Source organism: Staurois parvus, unplaced genomic scaffold (assembly GCF_062004578.1).
Source record: "Staurois parvus isolate SC_StPar_1 unplaced genomic scaffold, SC_StPar_1.0 ptg000292l, whole genome shotgun sequence".
Classification (NCBI taxonomy): Eukaryota; Metazoa; Chordata; class Amphibia; order Anura; family Ranidae; genus Staurois; species Staurois parvus.
In genome coordinates, this window is record NW_028318088.1 from 367,142 (window position 1) to 390,003 (window position 22,862).

The window sequence follows — 22,862 nt, forward strand, 5'->3', positions numbered from 1 at the left end:
TCGTTCACTCCTCCTTATGCCAGCTCATGGGATGTTGGTCAAAAGGAAAAAAAGCAGACCATGGTGTCTTATCCTTGTACATAAAGGGGATTTATTTCTGCCAATTAGGATATTGCTCAGTGGCATACAGCTCATGTGTGATCCAAGTCAGCATAGATGACAATCAACAGGTAAAAATCTGCAGCTGCCCCTGCAGTGCTGTCTGCCTGCGTTTGTGCTCGGATCACCTCGCTTCTCCAGTGCAATGTCGTGACGTCAGAGCCCCTCCCCTACGCGTTGCGTCACAGGGTCACGTGACTTCATCAGGGGGAATTTGATTGGATCCAATCAAATTCCCCCTGATGAAGTCACATGGCCCTGTGACGCAACGCGTAGGGGAGGGGCTCTGACATCACGACATTGCACTGGAGAAGCGAGGTGATCCGAGCACAAACGCAGGCAGACAGCACTGCAGGGTCAGCTGCAGATTTTTACCTGTTGATTGTCATCTATGCTGACTTGGATCACACATGAGCTGTATGCCACTGAGCAATATCCTAATTGGCAGAAATAAATCCCCTTTATGTACAAGGATAAGACACCATGGTCTGCTTTTTTTCCTTTTGACCAACATCCCATGAGCTGGCATAAGGAGGAGTGAATGAGGAAACAACCCCAGGAGGGGAATTGGGAGATCTCAAGAGAGCTGGTCAGTGTATTCATTAATACACAGGGAGAGAAAGGAGATAACAGGAGGACCCATCTTAATGCATGTCCACCTTCTGGGACGGATAGAGCAAGAGCATCATCCCATTTCATCTATCCTGGAAGGATAAAAAGCGTATTTGCCTGGATTCATTCAGGCAAATATAGAGGTGAGCATATAGGGAGACCATTTAGCACTCGGCAAGAAGGAACAGAAAATTCACTTGCACATTTACTTTGAAAGACTTTATATATAATTTTATTTACTTTTATAAGCACGTGCACAATTTGTATATGTTTTTGCACAATGTGAATAGAGTGTTCTCAGCAATATAGAGGTGCAATATGGTTTTATACCATGGTACCCATTAAGGCACTATCACTTCAGGATTATTTATTATGTATGCCACTTATATGTATATTTTTATATATGTTTAGTGTTATAGCCACAAGTCACAGTAATTGACATTGAAATTGAAATAGATATTTACCTTAGAAGTATAAGTTGAATATATAAATATATAGGAGCGCGGCGCAATCCATCTTCTTCCAAAACCATAACAAGAAGTTATCACTTGAGTTATTCTGCTAACCTCCAGCAGATTATTTTGTAAAGACAGAGATTTCTTCCATTCCTAAAAAGAAAGTGCCGCTTTAGTATATATTAGTATATATATATGAATTACTAGACTCAGAAGTGATCATACTGGTACCACAAAATCAGCAAGGCATGGGGTTTTATTTGATGGCCTTCCTAAAGTGGACCATAGACTGTTCGAATCTCAATCAGTTGAGCAGGAACCATGTATCAGCAGGCTGTATGTACCCAAGTAATCAATCGATCAGCTTGGCTATAACCAGCCTGTCAAATTTTACATGCGATTAATCATTGTCTTCTCCCAGCAGGAATGGGTAATCCATGGTTGCAGGAAAGAAATTTGCTCTGTGTAAGCCTGCCTAAGTAAAAAATGCCGGTGGTGGATTCCACACAGCCGTCATTATGAAGGCTCTTAATGCAGACATAACAATCATATCCTTTCAGGTGTGGAGTCTCTTCAATCAATTATTCAATTGTTCAATCAAACAATTTGATGATTTCTATTGACTTGACAAAAGCTTTCATTGTTTGCAGCAACTCATTACAGACTTTTTTGATTTGAAGGGAATACATTTTTAAATATTTCCCTTTCAGGCCCTCTATGGTTACAATGCCTTTTACCAAAATTTTGATGGCTCTAGTTGCCTTTCTCCACCAGCAGAACATCTGCCTCCATGAATATCTGGGCAACCCGTTACTGTTACTGGGTAGACAAAGCAAGAGGTTCTTTCACACAGATGAGGACCACCATTTGCAGCTTTGCTGTTTGTGTAACAGCATGAGGGGAAGACTCATTTACTTAATCATCCACCAGATGTGGTTCCAGACAGGGATGGATGCTCATTGGTGTGGGAGCATTTTATGATTACTATTTATATCAGTTCCTAGGCACATGCACTCCTCTTGGATAATCCAGAGGTGGCTCCATGTGATATACAGAGGCACTACTGGTGAGCATGCTACAATGTTCTTATATTTTTGTACAAACCCTCCTTTTTTGGAGGGTTTATTCTGTTTGTTTGTATACAGGACAACACATGCCTTCTTTACTAATTTTATCTGGGCTGGACTTATTTTTCTACTTTACCATAGTATATACTTTAATTGAGCCCCTATGCCAACAAACTATTTGCTTGATTTATACATTTTTTATATATTTTTATGTGCCCAATAATGAATATTAGACTCTTTTATATCTGGCCTTTATTATACTTGCCAGATCCCCCCATTGGATGCTTTCATGTGGTCCTCGCTGGTGGATGGCTTTATGGGGTTTCTTTCAATTCTATCTGAATTTTTAGATTTACTGTCTAGATCAGAGGTGTCAGAGAGAAGACATAAGCCAGGGGAAAATTCCATTCTGCAGTCATGGCATCTTAAGCAGGGGTTTGAGAACATTTGAACCTTGATAAGAATAGAGCACACTGCTTATTGTCTGGATTTTCCAGTAAGTCAACTCCCATAGTTTCTCACCTCTAGAAGATTTTCACTTCTCATTCATTGCTGTCTGGTAAATAGATTATCTGCCCTGGGAAGATAGGGTGCAGTCAGATCATGATCTGCCCATTGGAAAATCTTAAAAGCCATTTGAAGCATAGGACAGCTCCCTGTGCAACCCTGTTTGGAGACATATGCCATGGCTGTCCTATTGTCCATCTTGATTTTTACTATTTTCCCATGAAGGATGTTGGTAAAGGCCTTTAGTGCATAGAGTACTGCTGTTAACTCTTACAGGTTTTAAATGTGTGGTTCTTGTCCCTGCCATCCACCCTGAATCTATCTGCCCTGACAATGAGTGGATATGGGGGTGGAGATTAAAGCCTAGGGTGTGGACAGGTTGAATTCAAGCTTGCCAATCTGTGAATGTGTGGCAAGCTTAGTGCATGTGTCACATCTGACATCTCAGATGCAGCCCACACTGCACCTGTCATGCATATGTAATCAGCATATGTTTAGTGCTGATGTCAGATGCCAGTGGTCTGTCATGGTGGAATCACATGCCTGCTCTTTGCCAGTGGAAATTGGCATGGTAGGGGACATACAAATCTGGGCCACACCTCCACCTATTGTATATCTTAAAGCGGAGTTCCACTTACTCTGCAAAAAAATAAAAGTCTTTTAAAAAACAGCCACTCACCTGTCCCACGATCCCGGGTTTCCACCGCCGCAGCCCGTTTCACCGGCCATCCTGTATTCCAGGCGCCAGGATCTTCAGTGTGGGCACCGGGCTGTGACAGCTTGCGGATTCAGAGCCGGGTGCCCACTGCGAATGCGCAAGAAGAGCTGCGCTTCCTGAATGGCTCCGTCATCTTCTGGGATCTGTCACATATCCCACAAGACTTCGGAGAGGGAGGGTAGGAGGACAACTTCCGTTTCCGATCACCCAGGCAATTGCAGCGGAAGTGGGTACCTGTCAAATTCGCTCCCCGCTTCCCAAAGGTGCCAATCCTTAATGGGGAGCGGGGGACCAATCTTTAAAGTGGAACTTCCCCTTTTGGGTGGAACTCCACTTTAAAGAGAAGGGATGGTCCCTGCAGACAAGAGGGCACACCTGGGGGACTTTCAAGCATACAATGTAAGACCAGTATACTTTCACTTGATAGCATATTAAAGAATACATATTTGAGCCTTACTTAAACTATTCATGTCTAACTACTTCTTCAGAGTTGAACAATATGAATGAGTCATAGGACTTTAGTTTGGATATACTGGGATACAACTTTGGTTTGAATATACTGAGATAGAGGCTACACCATAGTTAAAGATTTGCAAGCTAAAATAGAGAGAGATTTGAACCTCAACCCATGACATAGGTCATGGAAGTGATTCAAAGAATTCTACTCTCTAGTGGAACAGAATACAACAATAGTAAAGAGTTGGATTGTTTAGGTATTTGCATCCCAGCTGTTGTGACAGAGTGATATAGCGTAAGGCTGGAGAAAATGCTTTATTAGTAATGTAAGAATTAGAAATGGTACAATTGATACATTTAGGAAATCATACTTGTAAGAACCTATATGACCCTAACTAAAATTCAAGCTTTCAGCAATAATGTAACAGGGGGAATATAAAGCCCTAACACAAATGAACTTAAACTGAGTAAAGAGAAGAAAACTGTTTATACCTTTAACTGTGGCATATTCCTTTTAGTGTATCGTTCTTCAACCAAAACCTCCTTATCACTAATTGTTTAATTGAAATAGTGGGCAACAAGCCCACACTACATTGGAGTACTACAATTCTTAGTTAAAGTAAGCAAAATGACCCATAGATAGTATTACCATTATGCAATCTACACACTAGTATTGTATGACTTTGTCCTCTTTTTTAAAATCTAAGGTCAGTTTATATCACACCCTCGTCTTCATCTTCTCAGCAGTCCCCCCAGGGGTTCATAAAGCATCTGTGAGGTCTTCCATGGCCAGATCTAGAGGGGTGCTGGGGTGGGCTATGCCCCCCAAATTTCAGCTGCGCCCCCCAGGCAACCCATGTCCAACAAGAGAAGCTGTCTGCAACAGCTCACACTAGCCAGACAGCACACTCCCTCCTCCCCTTCTCTTCCCTGCACTCACAGGAGGGGAGAGAGGGGATTGATGTACACTGCCTCCTCCTACCCCTCTCCTCCTGTCTGCCCTGCCCACACTCCAATTCCCGGCCAATGCTGTGCCTAAGAAGATGTGTGGGTGGGAAATTTGTAGCACTGCAGCCAACTACATAGAAGCTGCAGGATTGATTCATCTGTCTAAGCCTGCAGAGACCAGCCTAGGTGAATGAGCTGAGCTGTACACTACAGCTGAACTCTCCCCATCTCCTTCCCTTCTCTCTCCCATCTCTCCTTCTCCCCCCTTCTATCTCTTCCCTTCCCACCTCTACCCCCCGTTCTCCTCCTCTATCCTCTCTATCCTTCTCTCCCCATCTACTTCCCCTTCTGTCCAAACCTTCTCTCCCCCCCTCTATCTCCCCAACTTCACTTCAACTTCAACTTAGGGGATTGTTCACATGAACTGTGGTCTCAGAAGAGTGATCTGCATTTAGATCACTCTTCATAGAACAGTTGGCAGGCATTTAGGAGATGTATAAAATCCTCACCACTCCACACTAGCGCACCACAACCATGTGCATTGCACGCAGCTGTGGTGTGCTTGCAGAGCAGCCTCATTCACTTGAATGAGCCACATTCAGCAGGCACTGTGCCCACAGAAAGCAACAGAGAATAGAATTTCTTCCACGGCCACAAAACATTGCAGCGGCAGTATGTGCACACCCCAACCCTGTGTTGCCAACCATCCATAAATTTACAGACCGTTTGTATAAAACAGACATGGATTCTGATGTAAGGGTGCACTCTGCTGGACTCAGATATAATGGGGGCATTCTGGACTCTGCTAGACTCCGGTTTAAGGGGGACTCTGCAGACTGTAATGTAAGGTGGTTTCACTGTGGGGACACTAATGCAACGAAGGACTCTGGTGTGAACGTGGCACTCATCCTGAATGCTACACTCCAAATGTTGTTTTGTTTTTTGCTTATTCTGACCCCTGTACTCTGTACACTATGCATAGATATACAGAGAACAAAAAAAACAAAACCAGCGCTGAGTTCTTCATGCTCCACAGTAAGACACAGTGTCTGTCACTTGCTGAGGTGTAGCCCTCTAAAGATCGGGGAATCTTGATACTATCAAAAGAAAACACAAAGGAGCACTCTACTTGTGCATTACCGTGGTAAAAAAAATTAACACGTGCATACTCACAAAAAAAAGATCATAAAAACAGACAAGGAGCCAAATGTTTCAGTCCCAGACAATGGGGGTCCTGTCGTGTAACTATCCGGTTGGAAAGGCTGACGCATTTCAGGAGTTGAACTCCCTTCCTCAAAGCTAAAGCAACCGGACATGCCAATCCCCCATGCCATGCCAATATATAGGAGAACAAAACATGTAGAGAACATCACCACACCCCCTGCATGTGGGAATAGGCTACCTAACTGCTGGGCCCTACAGCTGAAAAGTGTACATACTCCATAATATGAAGTATGAATTATAATATCAAATGCCTGGTACATCAATGCATATATACTGTATAGCAAAAATAAATGTGTATATAAAAATGAAGGACTTACAGGCAATTCTGCTGAGTGGTAGGACAGGAGAGGTAAATTGATATTATTAACCGACCTCATGGCATCTTGCACGTGTCCTGGAACACATGGAGCACAATTCGTGCATCGACCATTGCTCCGGCTATCCAGAAGTGAGCCTCTGTTACAACGCATGCGCACCTCTCAATACAATTAGATGCGCATGCGCCATGTCCCTTGCAACCCAAGGGGAGAGCACTGGAACTACATCACACTGAGGGCGGAAGTGCGCTGTGGATAAAAGCGGAAGTGGCAAAATTTACAACTCCCAAATGGGGGGTGGCTGAGCAGCAAAGTGCCAAAGGCAGAAACATGACCCGAGAACATATACATGATGTATGTGGATGATAATGGAGGGGGTGAAGAGAGGTCACCCAAAACATGTACGGCATGGGCAAACTCAAGGAGAATCTATATCATATCCTGAAAAATATTGAATAAATTTAAAAGTATATGAGCTGTTTAGAACCCCCAAAACCTCAAAATACATGTATATATGTATGAGTGATATATAAAACCAAGGTGAACATACAGTATATATGTACAATATAAAATAAAATGATATATGGACAAGGTGAACATATATGCAAAATTAAAAATTATATAAAATGATATATAAAACTAATTATAAAATCATGTATTTAAAAACCATATAGGGAATGCAGAAAAACAAAACATGCACAAAAATACAAAACAATGCATGTATATATTTTTATATTTTTTCAAAAGGATGTGATGCCTATCACATGTGATTGAGCACTAAATGGAGGTACACTGTATATGAAAAGACCAATTATTGCTAGGAACCTGGCCCGGCCGGCCAGTGAATAACGTGTCATCGGGGGGGGGGGTGTTCTATGTAGGACCCATGTAAAAAGCATCTCTACATGGGACCCAATGGTGTCTATTTGCACATGCACATGGTGAGAACCTGGCACCTAGGAGGTAAATCAATGTGCCAGGGCACTACACCAAATGCCAAGTGTGAAGCTCAGAAGGGCACCAGTAGTGACTGTCAATGATGCCACCCCTGGAAGGTCTATCAATCATACTAAAGACTGGATGTCTAATGCATCAATAAGACCCTTGGAGGCCAGGGAACCCAACTGATGTATCCAAAAGAATTTCCTTTTGCAAAGCTTGCAGAACTTTCTACCCATGTCAGTGTCCCCCCGTATGGCTTCTATGCCAAATACTTTCAGTCCCTTAGGACTCTCATCATGTACATCACTGAAATGACAAGACACCGTATGTTTCTCAAATCCATGAAGTATATTAAACTTGTGTTCTCCAAATCTAATTCTGAGAGAACTTGAAGTGTGGCCCACATACTAAAGCCCTGGTGACCCCCAGTACACCCCGCTACTGATTCATGTTTTTGTGCACTGCTCTGCTGAACTCCTATCCTCTGCCCCCTGACATTTTTTACTGCACTTCCATATCAGACTGGCTAGATCCAGCCCTGTCTTCCATAAACACTCAATATATTATTTATTATTGGAATTTATTTACCACTGTCAATTTGAATATATGTTGCACAATCACATCAGTCCCTGCCCTCATGGAACTTACAGTCTAAGGTTCCTAACTCACATTGTGAAATGTATCACAAATCTATCACACCTGTCTACCAGGAATTATTTAGTAGTTTATGAATATAAACTTTGAACAGTCATTGGTAGAGTGTGTCAGCCATTTTATTGGGTATAATATCTTTTTGGGAATTTTATTGATAAAAATATTTTATATTCAATTGTCAATAAAAGTGATGTTTTACAAAATGACATACCTGTTGTTCTCTGATATTGTATATAATTTGGATGTAGTGTCTTGATATTCTTTCTGGAAAATATGATTTAATATAATCTAAAAAAAGAAAGCTAATGCAGCCAGCATATCTATGAATTGGTAAGCTGCAATATATTACACATTTTATTTTTTTGGGGGGGGGGTAATGTATTTTATATGTATATTTTAATGTTTTATTTTAATATTTTGTTTTACGTGTTTAGTTGGTGAGCACGCTTTTTTATGTATATCACTTTACAGTATGATTTATATTTTATATCCTCGTCTAATGTTAAAAGAAAAATCAAACTAAACCATTCAAAAATGTGAATGTATTCTGCATAGATATTTCAGTAAAATAAAAATATTACTCATATAAAAATACTGAAATTACATTGTACACTTTCTGTTGAAAATGCTTAGCATTTTTAAGTGGCCTTGTCCTGATTGTTAAACATTTCAAAGCTTTAATGTGAAATGTAAAGGTAAAAATCAATTTTAGTGTGAAAAATGACTTGGGCAGTTTGTGCTTTCACTGCAGTCATCAAAATGTAATTTTATATCCAATAAAGCTTATTGATTGTTTGTAAAACTATACACCATAAGAGCATTCTGTGTTGCAGCATGAAAAGTTTACATTTATTATAGAACTTTTATCAAACAAACTTTTAAACGTTTATTTTTAAAATGTTATATTTAAACAATTACCCCTGCAGCTTACGATAAAAAGATTCATATACAATATTTATATAAGACTTGTGAAAATAAAGTGGCTAATTTTTAATTGACAGTTGTCATGGGGGGATAAAAATTCAAAACACGTTTTTATGAATATCTGGCAGTTTGGCAGAGCTGAAAACCCAATGTTTCAATCATCATAATTAATTGCATTTAAATTCCTAAAAGCATTTTTGTTTTAATTTGAGATAATCTCCAAACCTCCTGAAAGTTTGGAATTATGATCCTTCTGCGGTGTTTTGTGAAAAAAAATACTAAGATACAGTATGTATACAATAGAAAATATTTTCACTATTACACCAATGCTTAATTGTATAAAATTTTTGTAGTAGTAATGCCACAGCAATTGGCAAGAGGTGACAACTCAATGACTGGGGTCAGATTAAGTTTAAAACAAATTCTTGGAAAGTCCATTGCAGCATCAGCTCAGTCCTGCAGTTTCTTGATCCCCTAGTGTAGATGAACCACTTTTCCAGTTGTCTAATGCTATCAGCAAGCTTGGGAATTGTTATGTGGGGGGAAGTGAGTGTGCCTACTTGTATGCAAATAGTAATTTTGCGAAAGAGTTTCCTTTTGCATATATAAGTCAGGAGTCTGTTGGCAGCATTTTACAGCAATGATTCATAAACATAGGTGTGTTCTGACATATCTATAGTTTTTTAATAGTGTATATAGCTCAAGGAGAGTATCTATCCTTTATGGAGTAAGTACCATGATCCCTTTTACAGAATTCAAAGTAAATACACATGGGGCTTTTTCTCTAGGTGCCAAATACACTTAAAATATTGTAAATTTTCCTTAAAATCCATAGGGCTGAAAAGTACGTACATATCCCATAACAAAATTTTCAAATATATATGCCAGGGTTGCCCAGATAGACACGACCATTCCTACAATTACAAATAAATAAATAAAAATAACAAGATATTCTAACATACAAGGGACTTTATAGCCTGAAAATGTATTGCATATATGCCACTGTTAAAATGTCATCATTTTATTTAAATTCATATAAAAACATTAAAATGTAACATGACATAGCCCACATGGCTTCCTTTATACATTCAAAAATATATTGCATAAAAGTTTTACAAAACTGTTTCACAGTGGATCTTCCCACCCTGCTATATACAATTTATGCTCAGACCAGGTAGTTTTTATATAAATTCTGGATGGCACTAGCATGGGGTCCCAAATATCCCAGTTATTCAGGTTCTGTGAAACTACATGATACAAATACAATCAATATCCATTCAATAAATTAAATATAACATTAATTCATATACTTATTGACTATCACAAATATAGTGACCAAATAATCACTGGGAAAAAAGGGGGAAAAAAAGCAAAAAAGAACAAAAAACAGGGGATTTTATCATGGGGACTATGGTGTCTCAATAATAATACATACTACTCAAATGGGCCTATGTGGCTAGAAAAAAGGAGGCAGAAAATATATTGCACACTGTTACTCTATTAGCTCACAATAAGCTGTATACAAACACCTGTAATGTTAAGGGATATTGATTTTAGTAGTCTGTAGAAAACACATACATGTATATCTTAATAAATTAGAATATCATCAAAAAGGTAATTTATTTCAGTAATTCAATTCAAAAGTAAAACTCATATATTATATAGACTAATTACACACAGAGTGGTACATTTAAAGCATTTTTTTCTTTTAATTTTGATGATTACGGCTTACAGCTAGTGAAAACCCAAAATTCAGTATATCAGAAAATTAGAATATTGTAAAAAAGTTCAATATTGTAGGCTCATGGTGTCAAACTTTAACCAACTAATTAACTCAAAACACCTGTAAAGGTTTCCTGAGCCTTTAAATGGTTTCTCAATCTGGTTCAGTAGGTTACACAATCATGGGGAAGTCTGCTGACTTGACAGTCCAGAAGACAGTCACTGACACCCTTACATTTAACAAATAATAACAATGAATGAAAAAATGTAAATAGAACTTTTTTAAAATAAAAGGTCTGTGCACATATTCCCCTTATATACATATCCATCACAAAGTATATATAACTTTTCTTGAATCCATCACTACCAACAACACCACCATCAATCCCGCCCAGCAAGCCAAGGTCCTTGGCGTCATTCTGGACTCAAACCTTTCCTTTCAAACTCATATCAAATCACTTACAAACACATGCAGGCTCCACCTCCGGAACATCGCCAAGATACGCTCCTTCCTTACCCCAGACACCACTAAACTACTCGTACACTCCCTGATTATCTCATGCCTTGACTACTGCAACTCCCTCCTCACCGGCCTACCCCAGTGCAAACTCTCCCCACTTCAGACCATCCTGAACTCAGCTGCCAGACTCATCCACCTCACCAGCCGCTCCACCTCTGCCACCCCCCTCTGCCTCTCCCTCCACTGGCTCCCCATTGCCCAACGCATTAAATTCAAATTGCTCACCCTGACCTATAAGGCCATTCACAACACTGCCCCTAACTACCTCACCGACCTGATTCCCAGGTACCACCCTACCCGTACCCTTCGCTCTTCACAGGACCTCCTTCTATCTTGCTCCCTGGTCTCCTCCTCCCACGCACGACTGCAAGACTTCTCCAGGTCCTCCCCCATCCTCTGGAACTCACTACCCCAATCCATCAGACTGTCACCTTCCCTCCTCACCTTCAGGCGCTCCCTGAAAACCCACCTCTTCAGGGAAGCCTACCCCACCCTCACCTAACAGCCGCTGCCCTTCCCTCCTCCTACCACTCCACCCCCCACAGCCGTTTCCTCCTGTGCCTCTACCCCCTCCCTCCTAGATTGTAAGCTCGAAAGAGTAGGGCCCTCTTACCCCTTGTGTACTGTTTGATGTTACTGTTCTGTTTCATGTATTGTCCCCCCTCTATTGTACAGCGCTGAGCAAACCCTTTGGCGCTATATAAACTCGATAAATAAATAAATAACCTTAGCAAATATATGAATAATAACACTACATAAAGAATATAAGCAAAAAAATACAAAACTATAATTATATAAAATAAAATGCCAAACTTGACTACCTTCAGTTTAAAGTGGTAATAAACTGTTTTTGTTTACTTTTACCCACAGGTTAGATTATAATAAAGCTTACCTGTCGGTAAAATGAATATCTCCTAAACGTGCACTGTTTTGGAGATATTTGCTCTCTTTATGAGCAGGTACATACGCTCTGAAGGAACTGCATAACCGTGCCATTCCATTGGAGCACTGTACCGTGGCCCAGGACTCCTGCACGCATGCGCAGGAGTGACACCATCACAGCTCGGCCAGTCAGACAGCTGGAGCTTGTGAACCAGGAAGGAAGATGGAAGCCCTGTCAGCGGTGACGTGCTATGCATACTAGCACATTATTGACCTTCCCTTGAAGGGGATTTTTTTTTTTTTAGGTGCGGTTGACTACCGCTTTAACAAAGCAGTCTATATAGGGCTTGTGTAAGACAATTTATATATTTCCTCCATCACAAGATTCCCCTGGCAGTTAACATCACTTCTGACAATGGTGGAATTCAACATCCATTAAAGGGGGAGTAAATGAAGAGATCCTATCCCCATACATGCCATTTATTGTCCTGCATAGAGTTGGAGTTTCTGCAAAAGACATCCAGCCAATTACACTCAATCCCCTAGCTGACAGGGACCAGACAGCTACCACCCACAGCATGCTAAAGTCAAATCTGCCCAAAAACACAGCCACCACACAACAAAAGGGAAAGCTGTCCATAATGTACAGGGGTTGAGTCAGCTCAAACAAGGGCGAAAATACAATTTCTGCCATAATGGAAGGGGGGAAACCTCCGAAAGGCATTGCCATTCCCCTGCCACATGCCCCGACGGATATCCCAAGCCACGGGGGAGGGGGCGGCGGAGTTACTGCCACCACCATGACAGTGTCTGGCAACCTAAAAACAAAGCCATTAAAATGTCCCATGATGCACTCCCATCAAAACAACTTAAAAACAATTGCATAATTAAAACAAAAACACGGACAATATTATCCCTATGAATTGATGGTCCTCCTCCATGGGTCCTAGGAACCCGCTAATTACTCCACTGAGTTCATGATCCCATATTTGATCTTACATTATATATTTCATTAAAGGCTAAGTTCACCTTTTCAGGTTGAATTTCACTTTTCAAAATAAAGAGAAGCCTTTTTCTCATGTCTTTTCTGCTCAAGCCATCCCAATATGCTTATCTCGCACTTACCTTATCTAAGACAGCCTTGAATTTTCAACTGTTTTTTTATTCCATCATTTCTCTTAGGTCATGTGACATTCCAGAAAGCTTCATATCCTATCATGCACTGCCTAAGTGCATAACACAATAGGGCATGTATTGCAACTCTGGACTACACTTCCTTCATTACTTTACCACCTTTTGTTTTATTTCCATAGACTTTCTTACTTCTTTCTTTAAGGTGGCCATACACTGTTCAATCTCATTAGATATACCAACAGCAATGCCGTGCAAGGACCTGTCTGATTTGATACAAATTTAATACATTTTTCATTTGGGCCCTCCAATTTCATAGTTTTGCTTAATGTAAAGTAAATTGTACTAAGATTGTACAATTAGTTTGCATAGTGTATGGGGACAGAAGTCCTCCTGCGCTGAAAGGAAGTCTACCTACTGAAAGCTGCCAACACTTCAACTGGTACCCAAACAGTGTGTAAAATAATCATAAATAGTGCAGCGCTTAAATCAATACTAAGTGCAATTCAAAAAACTGTGCTCACATACAAATGTGTCAATATTATATAATACTAATGATAATAAATATATTGATTAAATAAATAAAATGTATCTTGAATATATAGTGCCACTCAAAATAATCTATTAACAATAGTGCCCACACAATAAAACAATGATACAAGCCCCCTTCAAAGGAGGATAATCAAACAGTGCATAAGTGCACTAAAGTGACCACACTTCAAATACCACTCAAATAATCAAACAAAATGTCCATGAAGTAATCAATAGGTGATATAAAATTCATGCAATGTGCAATTAGTGCTTGTACTCTGTGACCGTGTCCACACTCTTCACCTACTAAGGCAAGATTGCCTCCTCACCTCCTCCAAGTGACCCCCAGGGGCCAACCAGCTTTTAGGATCACCCTATTCCTGAAGACAAGTACCTCTCCTCATGATGTGGATCTCTTAAGGTACTCCCATTGCCCCAGACCAGAAGCTTCTGAAGAATAATCGCTCACCAACCTAGTGAGCCAAAAAAGAATCCTCTAAGTGTAGTATTATTTTCACCAAGACTATTTTTATTGTCAGTAAAAGAAAAACCCACTCACATGTTCCCGCAGTCCTCCTTCCTCACCAATGTGTGGGTGTACTGCATGTAAAGGAACTTCCTGGGTATAGCAAGATGGTGGCTGACGCCGGAAGGTTCTAAGTAGGGAAGATGAGCTGCAATATCTGGGGGGGATAACAAGAGCAACTCCTTTAAAGCTACAATGGCCAGGACCCCTGTGGTGGTTTTTTTGACCAGACTGCTTATGGGAAACTACTTACCATCCTGACGAGAGTGGTGATAGAGAGGTTTCTGTGGATGCACAAGGTGAAACATTTGGTAGTATGCCTCAGTTGCGGAGCAAATGGAGCGTGTATTCCACGGTAGTGATGGAGGAGGGAGAGTCTTTGCATGTAATAAGCAGTGTAGCTAGATATTTTCATTGATAGCTGATGGAGTGATTTTTCAGTGCCTTGGTGATGTTGTCAAGATGTTTGTGGCATCGGAGTGTATGTGCGGATAGGTCTGGAAGTACTTGTTTGCAGCTTGCTCAGGAAGATGATCCTTTTGTGTAATGCCTCCAGCAGCCTCTCCTTCACTTGCAAGAAATGGACTCTTAAAAGAACATCTCGAGACACATTTGAGGGAAGAAAAGATGGTTTGGGTATTCGGTGGATTCTGTCAATCGTGAGGTATGCAGAGGTAAGTGACAGTACTATAGCCTGGAAGAGGACAAAATATAGCAGTTGTGAGGGTCGTATAGGAACTCCACACATCTTAAGATTATTGCACCTAGCTCTGTCTTCCAGATCTGTTATTTTGTCTTTGATCCAGGATGTCATCTTTTTGGGCCTCCTGCACGTCCATCAGTGCGTTGAAGGATGTAACAAATTCTCCCATCTTATCTTCTACATGGTCCAGCCTGCCACCTAGGTCTTGGACCTCCGTTGAAACTATATAGATGCAGGAGAATAGGTCTGCCTGTAGGAAAGTGCATAGAGATCATAATATGTCTTTTAATGTGGTGTCTGATACTGGCTGTCCCAGCGTGGGAATACATGGGATCATTAGGGGCAGATGCTGTGGGATGAGAAGATGCTAGTGCATTTATCTCCATACGTAGCAGACTCATAGGGGTCACAGTTCCTGCAGAGCCTGGTCTTTGCAGGGCTCCTGGTAGATGGAGTAGATGTGCCTAAGCTGCTGTGATATCCAGAGAGGGTGGAGGCTGTGACCGCTTTTCTATTCACTGTCGGCAGAACAGCCGCTAAAGACATGCAGAGGCCACTGTAGTCTGTCTCCACTGCTATTTTTGTGAAGACCCTTCTCGACAAGTGGGAAGAACCAAGAGCGTTCATGGTGGCAGCTGTTCTCCGTGGGGTCTGGGCATAAAGGGAGGTGCAGGAAGGCAGCCAACACCAGCAGGAGTCGCAGATTGGTCTGTGTGGGTCCTAGAGGCTGTGCGGTTCATGGCATTCTGAGGAGCTATGTTATCATGCGGCCATCTAACTCAGTGGTCGCCATTCTCCCTTGTTTCCTTTCTTATAGTTTTTTCTATCATTTATTTTTTCCTCATAAGACTGTCCCTGCCTTGGTCAAGCAAACATGGGTAGGGACAACATGGTGCACATATTATATCAAAGAGGGCCTTCAGTGCAGCAGGGGGTGATTTAAAGACTATGTAGTAGATTCTTACCTTTTCCTCTGGTGCTTGTTTCATCACATCCTTTGCAACTGAATCTGGTTCATTATAATAAGGTGGTGTACTCTCAGTGTTCTAATGAGAAAAGTTGCAATGTCTGTATACCTTTGGAAGTATTTTACCCTTGGGAGGTATCTCACCAAAACTAAAATTTCTATAGCAGTGGGTGCCTAAAATGTGACTTGTACCTTAGTGCAGACTTCTGTGAAAGATAGGTGTGTCAATCACAATTACATTTCTAGTGGGTTGTTGTACCATTGTAATACAGAATGTCTGCAGGTTGCTATATTGCATTGGATTTTTCATAAGATTACAGAGGATGCAGATTGAAAAGGAAAGATCATTTTTAGTAAAATAAAATACAACATGGCATGTGCAGTAATTCTTTCTTTCTTTCTTTCTTTCTTTCTTTCTTTCTTTCTTTCTTTCTTTCTTTCTTTTTCTTTCTTTCTTTCTTTCTTTCTCTTGTAATGTTACAAAATATAAAGCATTTCTTTGTGGCATGTAGGTGATGTTGACTTACTTATGTACAGTATAATGTTTAAAGTTACTAGTACACATGCACACACTGCCATCAAAATATTTAAACTGTTAAACAAAGAGCATTTCTAACAAAAATAAAAACAAACTGTTGTGGTTTTCTTTTTATTTGAAAACACTAGCTACATTTAACTTTGATGTGAGAAGATATAAAAAAGTGGAACAATAACGCATTTCTCAGACTGACAGGTTATGTAGGATAATGGCTTTTACCGAAAACTGGCAAGCATGCTAGCTAAATCAATAGGATTATAAAAGCTAATGTAGAACTTCAATTAGAATATTTACAAAGTGCTTTAACACTCTGCTACTGTAAAACCTATTTCTCATAGTAGATCTACTTAATTCTGTAGCTAAAGTGCTTACAAATTGTTTGGCTTAAAGCAAGAAAAAAAAATTACATTTGCAGATAAATATAGAGAAAAAAATCAGAGGTAAGGATACAGTGGGGAAATATTCATCTACTTCCTGTACAATAATTACAAATGTCTTTAAGCCCTAATAGCTGATAACATGTATATTAGGCAAAAAAAAAAGTTAAAATGTAAACTAGTTTAGTTTTTTTTATGGATGTCATTGTACCCATACTGCTAATCATTATTTGTAGCTCTCAAACATGAGCCAAATTTATTTTATATTTACTAGAGTACTGAAAATGTTTCCTGTCAAACTACTCCACACGAGATTACCATGTAAATTTATTCTCGTTTTCCTTTATGTATGTTGGTCTCATGTTATTGCTGTTCTTTATTGCTTATGAATCAAATGAATCTGTTGCGTTAACTCCTAAAATCTTGACAGTCAGAAAAAATGGAATCACACCTACATACAGGATCCAGACACTGTCATTACAAACAGCAGCTCTGTAGTTAATAACTCAGCCATGTTGCAGGAAAAAAACTCAGAAAGAGGCTCCATAGTGCATTAGCTAAGTTAAAGCATTTTAAAAAAGGATCAGGGAGGTGCATGCGCAGTGGCTCCCAAGATGGCTGCTTGGTCCGGGAGCTCCGTCCTGCTCCGGCCAGTTCTGCCCAGCTTCAGCCACTATATACAGCACTACCTCTCCTGGAGAGCACATTGGTACTGGGGTAAGTCCAGAGACTTCCTCATGACTGAAGGAACGGCCCGGAGAGCCCTTTCCCATCAACTCTCTTCGGCCCGGAGACCGAGTTTCCCAAGATGGCGGCCGCACCACAAGCCATGGAGAATACTGCCGGAGATGATTCCATAGCTGATGATGACTCCTTATTGCAATCTCTGCACATCATCGGAGGGCTGCATGTGAGTACTCCTCAATTCTCTGTACCATCTTCGACCTTCACTGAATCCCTTCTGGAAAGTTCATTTGGCGCCTGTCACCCTCCATCATTACCAGGGACTCCCTCCAGTCCTACTACGTTGTTGGTGGCACCACAACTCCCAGCAGGACACTATATGGACACAACTCTTATGTTTAACCCAGGGGCAGACTGACAACTCATGGGGCCCCTGGGCAATAGGGGATCATGGGGCCCCTGTGTCCTTGCCTAAACTCAAAAAAGCCTATAAAAAAGGTACCAGGGGCATCTCATGGGGCCCCCTACTGACCCCGGGCCCTCAGGCAGTGCCCGAGTTTCCAAATGGTCAGTCCGCCCATGGTTTAACCACTTGCTAACCACGCTATAGCCGAATGATGGCTACAGCACAGTTGTCCAGTTCTGGGAGGCCATCATATGACGTCCTCCCAGAACGTGGCCTCCCGCGCGCCCCCAGCAACGCACACCCAGAGATCTCCATGTCCAGCTGATCATGTGATGAGGTAAAAGGCCAATCACAGTGGCCTTTTACCATGTGATCAGCTGTGTCCAATGACAGAGCAGATCATGGAGCAAATACAGTTGCCTTGTTATCGGCAACACTTTCCTCACACTGTCACAGCGTGAGGAAAGTACTGCCGATAACTGGGAGCTGTAACAGAGCAGATCAGCACTGATCATCAGGGTACTCACTTTTGTTGCCAGCAGTTTAGACAGTAATTGCTTTGTGTTGAGTTATTTTGAGGGGACAACACATTTACACTGTTATACAAGCTGTACACTCACTACTTTACATTGTAGCAAACTGTAATTTCTTCTGCTCGGTAAGTGACTGTGTAACAATAGTGTCCCCCTTTTCTCCATGCCATGGCTAAAACTAACCCACAGCCCTCGTTTTTAAGAATTGTCACTCATAATACCTTGAACCTGGTTCTGACAACAGAAGCAGAAAAGGGGCGTGTTTTTGCTATCAACAGAACAAGAAAGGGTTGATACTGGTGGTGATATTGACACCCAAAACCCGCTCATTCCCTTTTCCTAAAATACGCACCTCAATGAGGAGCTTTACACAACCCCCACACCTCAATCTTTCCATGATTTTTATTCTACTCTTTATAAAGCTCAAAATTCTGATGATCAACCCTTAACTAACTCCTTCTAAGATGGTATAACCACCGGCAAATTAACTAATAGCCAATCTAACAACCTTGAACTCCTTTTTACAGAGGAGGAGATCCTAGATGTCATCAAACACTTTAAAAAGGTTTGGCCCCAGGACCTGATGGCCTTTTGGTCATTTATTATAAAACCTTTGGCCCCATCTTGGTCCCACACATGGCCTGCTTCTTTATTTCTCTTAGGGATGGACCCCACTGGAGGCAACCTTGAACTCAACATTCATTACAGTCATCCCCAAGCCTAGGAAAGACCTAGGTGATGGTAGCAACTTCAGATCCATTTATTTAATAAAATAATGATCTCAAAATTATGACTAAAATCATGGCTAATCGCCTAGCTTCATTTATTAGCAATTATATCCACAGGGATCAAGTGGGTTTTATACCAGGTTGTCAAGGCCCTGACCAAATTCGTAGGGCAATAGACATAATCTCTTTACTAAAGTCGGGCTGGGACAGTGGGTGTGTCCTACCAGAAGGGTTTCCTCTAATCAATAGATCCCAAAAAGCCTTCTCCTGGCCAGATTTGTTATTTTTGCAATTGTGATAGAAACCCTCACAATTGCAATCAGACAGCATCCTGATATACATGGGTCAAGTGTGGGCCTCAAATCTACAAATGCATACTATTCACCGATGATCTCCTCCTCTTCTTAACATCACCCCTGACTTTGACACCAGATGTTACTAATCTCCTACAGGAGTTTGGCAGAGTGTCAGGTCTCCTAGACAACATGTCCAAGTTCTCAGCTCTGAACGTCACTACCCCCGAAGAACAGGTCAAATATCTGAAAGCTTGCTTTCCGTTCACCTGGCATGACTTAACCATTCCATATCTGGATGTTCATCTCACCCGTAGCATCTATCAACTGTATTTAATTCATTTTCCTCCTATGTTCAAACAACTTGAGGCTGATCTCCAACCATGGTCAAAGTATAAGCTCTCATGGCTAGGTAGGAATAATACATTAAAAATGACACTGTTACCTCCTATTCAAAAACGTCCTCTACCAGCTTTGTTCCCAAGGAGGTCTTGGTCTCCTGAACCTCTTGTGGTATTATCATTCAGTACAACTGGCCCAGCTGTCCATAGTATACTCCCGAGGTCATAAACCTGACTGAGTTCACATGGAAAGACTAGCGGTCCCTCCCAACACCATATATTTCCTGCTATGGTGCCCATCTAAGAGCAGACCTTCTATTTTAGCCCCCACATTATCTCATTCCATAACCCTCTAGGACTTCCTCTGGAAGAATCCTTCTCTAGTCTCTTCTCTCTGCCCCATGACTCACCTATTCCATAATCCCCTATTTCCCCCTGGAATAAATATTAAAGCTTTCCAATGGTGGTAAGACAAAGGATTATACAGAATAGGCCATTTCTTTAATTCATCTGGCCCTCTAACCCTGTGTTTTTGCCTGAGTTCTCTTTAAATGCCTCTACAGGAAAAGTTCAGATTCCTCCAAATTTCACTTTTTGCACTTGATTTGAATGGACAAACCAAATCCCCCACGAATCTCGCCTTATGAAAAATGGTGCTCTCAGAGCTCATACCAGAGAGGAGGGATCTCTATAATTTATAAGTCACTTACTTAGAATCCACATAAGCTCCTCTATATGTTGCAATCAGAGGGAGAGTTGTCAGAAGAGTGGGACTTGGCTGATTGGCATATGTGTTTCCTTTGCTTTTTTCAAGGTATTTTAAATGTTTCCTTGCTAAAAGCAAACTTGAAACATAACTAGATGGTATTTGGTATCGACATGTCTTGCCAAGGCTAATTCAACAACCTCTCCTCTATGTTTTCAGGGATGTGAGCTCCTGGTTTCTATACTCCACACATGGTGGTCCTGTCCCAGGATCCTTGAATTCTGGAATAAGGTTTTTTTACCTGATTCGCAAAGTTAATGGCTGTGCTGCACCCCAGAACCCACAGTTCGCTCTACTCAATATGCCAGTGGTTCACATCTCCAAAAACAGAGAGTAATCTTCTTTATTCTCCTGGGAGCAAAGCTGACTATTGCCCACTCGTGGAAACAACCTTCTGTATAGCTCAAAGCCTTTAGGCAGAAAATCACTTGGATTATGCTCCAATTAAAAAACTGTTAGTGTTTTGGTTGATAAGGTTAAACAGTATGAGGGTATCTGGGAGCCCTGGGCATGAGAAGTCCATATCTCTTTCATTGATCAAGGGTTTCTCTAGCTAGGAGCGATAAGACGTCTTCAAGGATAAGCTTACTTGCAGTCTTCTCTCACTCTCCTCATTTCACCCCTTTTTCTTTCTTCTCTACCTCTTTCTGTAGGATGAATTATAATTGTACCTGTTTATCGAAACACCAGCATATTCTTGGGATATGCTTATTACTCTAGGGTTTTGGTTCATTGATACACTTATGGATTCTCTAGAAGTGTACTGATCTTCATGTAATGTACTCACTTTTCTAACACCTTTGTTCCTTTTCTATCTTTTAGATCACACCTCTTTGTTACAATTATCAATGGTCATTAATGGCTGATTTAACAGATGTAGCCTCTCTGTCAGGATTTTCTCCCTCATATTTGATCCTTAATGTTATTATTCCTACAGAATGTTAGAAGCTTACAATTTGTTTCAATGTCATTTTCTATGCTGGAAACTCAATAAACTTTGTGAAAAAAAAAGTATTCACAACATTTTTGTGTACAGCAAGCATTGCAGGATAACACTCCATCCCTGACAGTGTCCTTGATGATGTCAACTCTATTTTCAGTCTGCAGCCTGATGTACATTTCATCTCAAAAGAGGTCTTCCAGGGGCAACATACATTTTTATTTTCTTATTGTCAATTTCTGATTGCTAATCACACATGATTTTTCATGATTAAGAGTTAAAGAAATAGCGCAACACATTTATTTGATTCACAAGCTATGAAGACCAGCAGAAACATGAGACTAATGCAGGCCATAGATGGGTCGAAAATCGGCTGATTTTCGCACCGTTAATGGGTGAATTGGTCGGCCGGTTTTCTGGATTTTGCCAGATTTTTTTGATCGGTAAAGTTGAAAAATAATTGGTTGATTTTGCTGATCGGCCGATTTTCGCGGCAATGATGGGCAAACCGGCCGAACTTTTTACCGATAAAAAATCTGCGCATGAGCCGTGACCTGCAAGAAAAAGAAAAAGAAGAAGAGGAAAAAGAGGAGGAAGAAGAAGAAGAGGAGGAGGAAGAAGAAGAAGAGGAGGAGGAAGAAGAAGAAGAAGAGGAGGAAGAAGAAGAGGAGGAAGAAGAAGAAGAAGAGGAGGAAGAATAAGAAGAAGAGGAGGAAGAGGAAGAAGAAGAGAAATAAGAAGAAGAGAAAGAAGAAGAAGAAGAGAAAGAAGAAGAAGAAGAAGAGAAAGAAGAAGAGAGAAAAAAAAGAAGAGAAAGAAGAAGAGAAAGAGGAAGAAGAGAAAGAAAAAGAATTCCAGTCCGCTATTATATTTGACATTAAAAAGTATTGCGGTTGCAACAATGTATCTATTTGTATCCGAAAAAACCATCTGTATCCGAAATGGATACAAATAGATACAATGTTGCAACCGCAATACTTTTTAATGTCAAATATATTAGCGGGGCTCTCTGCAGGGACAGAAGTAATTAAATGCCGGCTGTAGACGGGAAGAAAATTTTTTTGTTAAAAAAACAGCCGGTTTCCTCCCCATCTATGGCCTGCATAAGAGACATAAAAGAAAAGGAGAACAAATATGCTTTGATATGCTTTTGCATCCACACATATATCCAAAACCCTTATGAAATGACTTAAAGTTTAAGCTTTAAGCTTAGGTTCGGTGTTCTAAAACCCCCAACTTATGAACCATTGGTGGTAGAAGCCAAAAAGCAGGTAATTAATAAGGACAAGTGGAGTCGTTTAGTCTAAAGTAGCTTCTAATTTGGCCAAGCAGTTTGCTTGCAAACCTCATT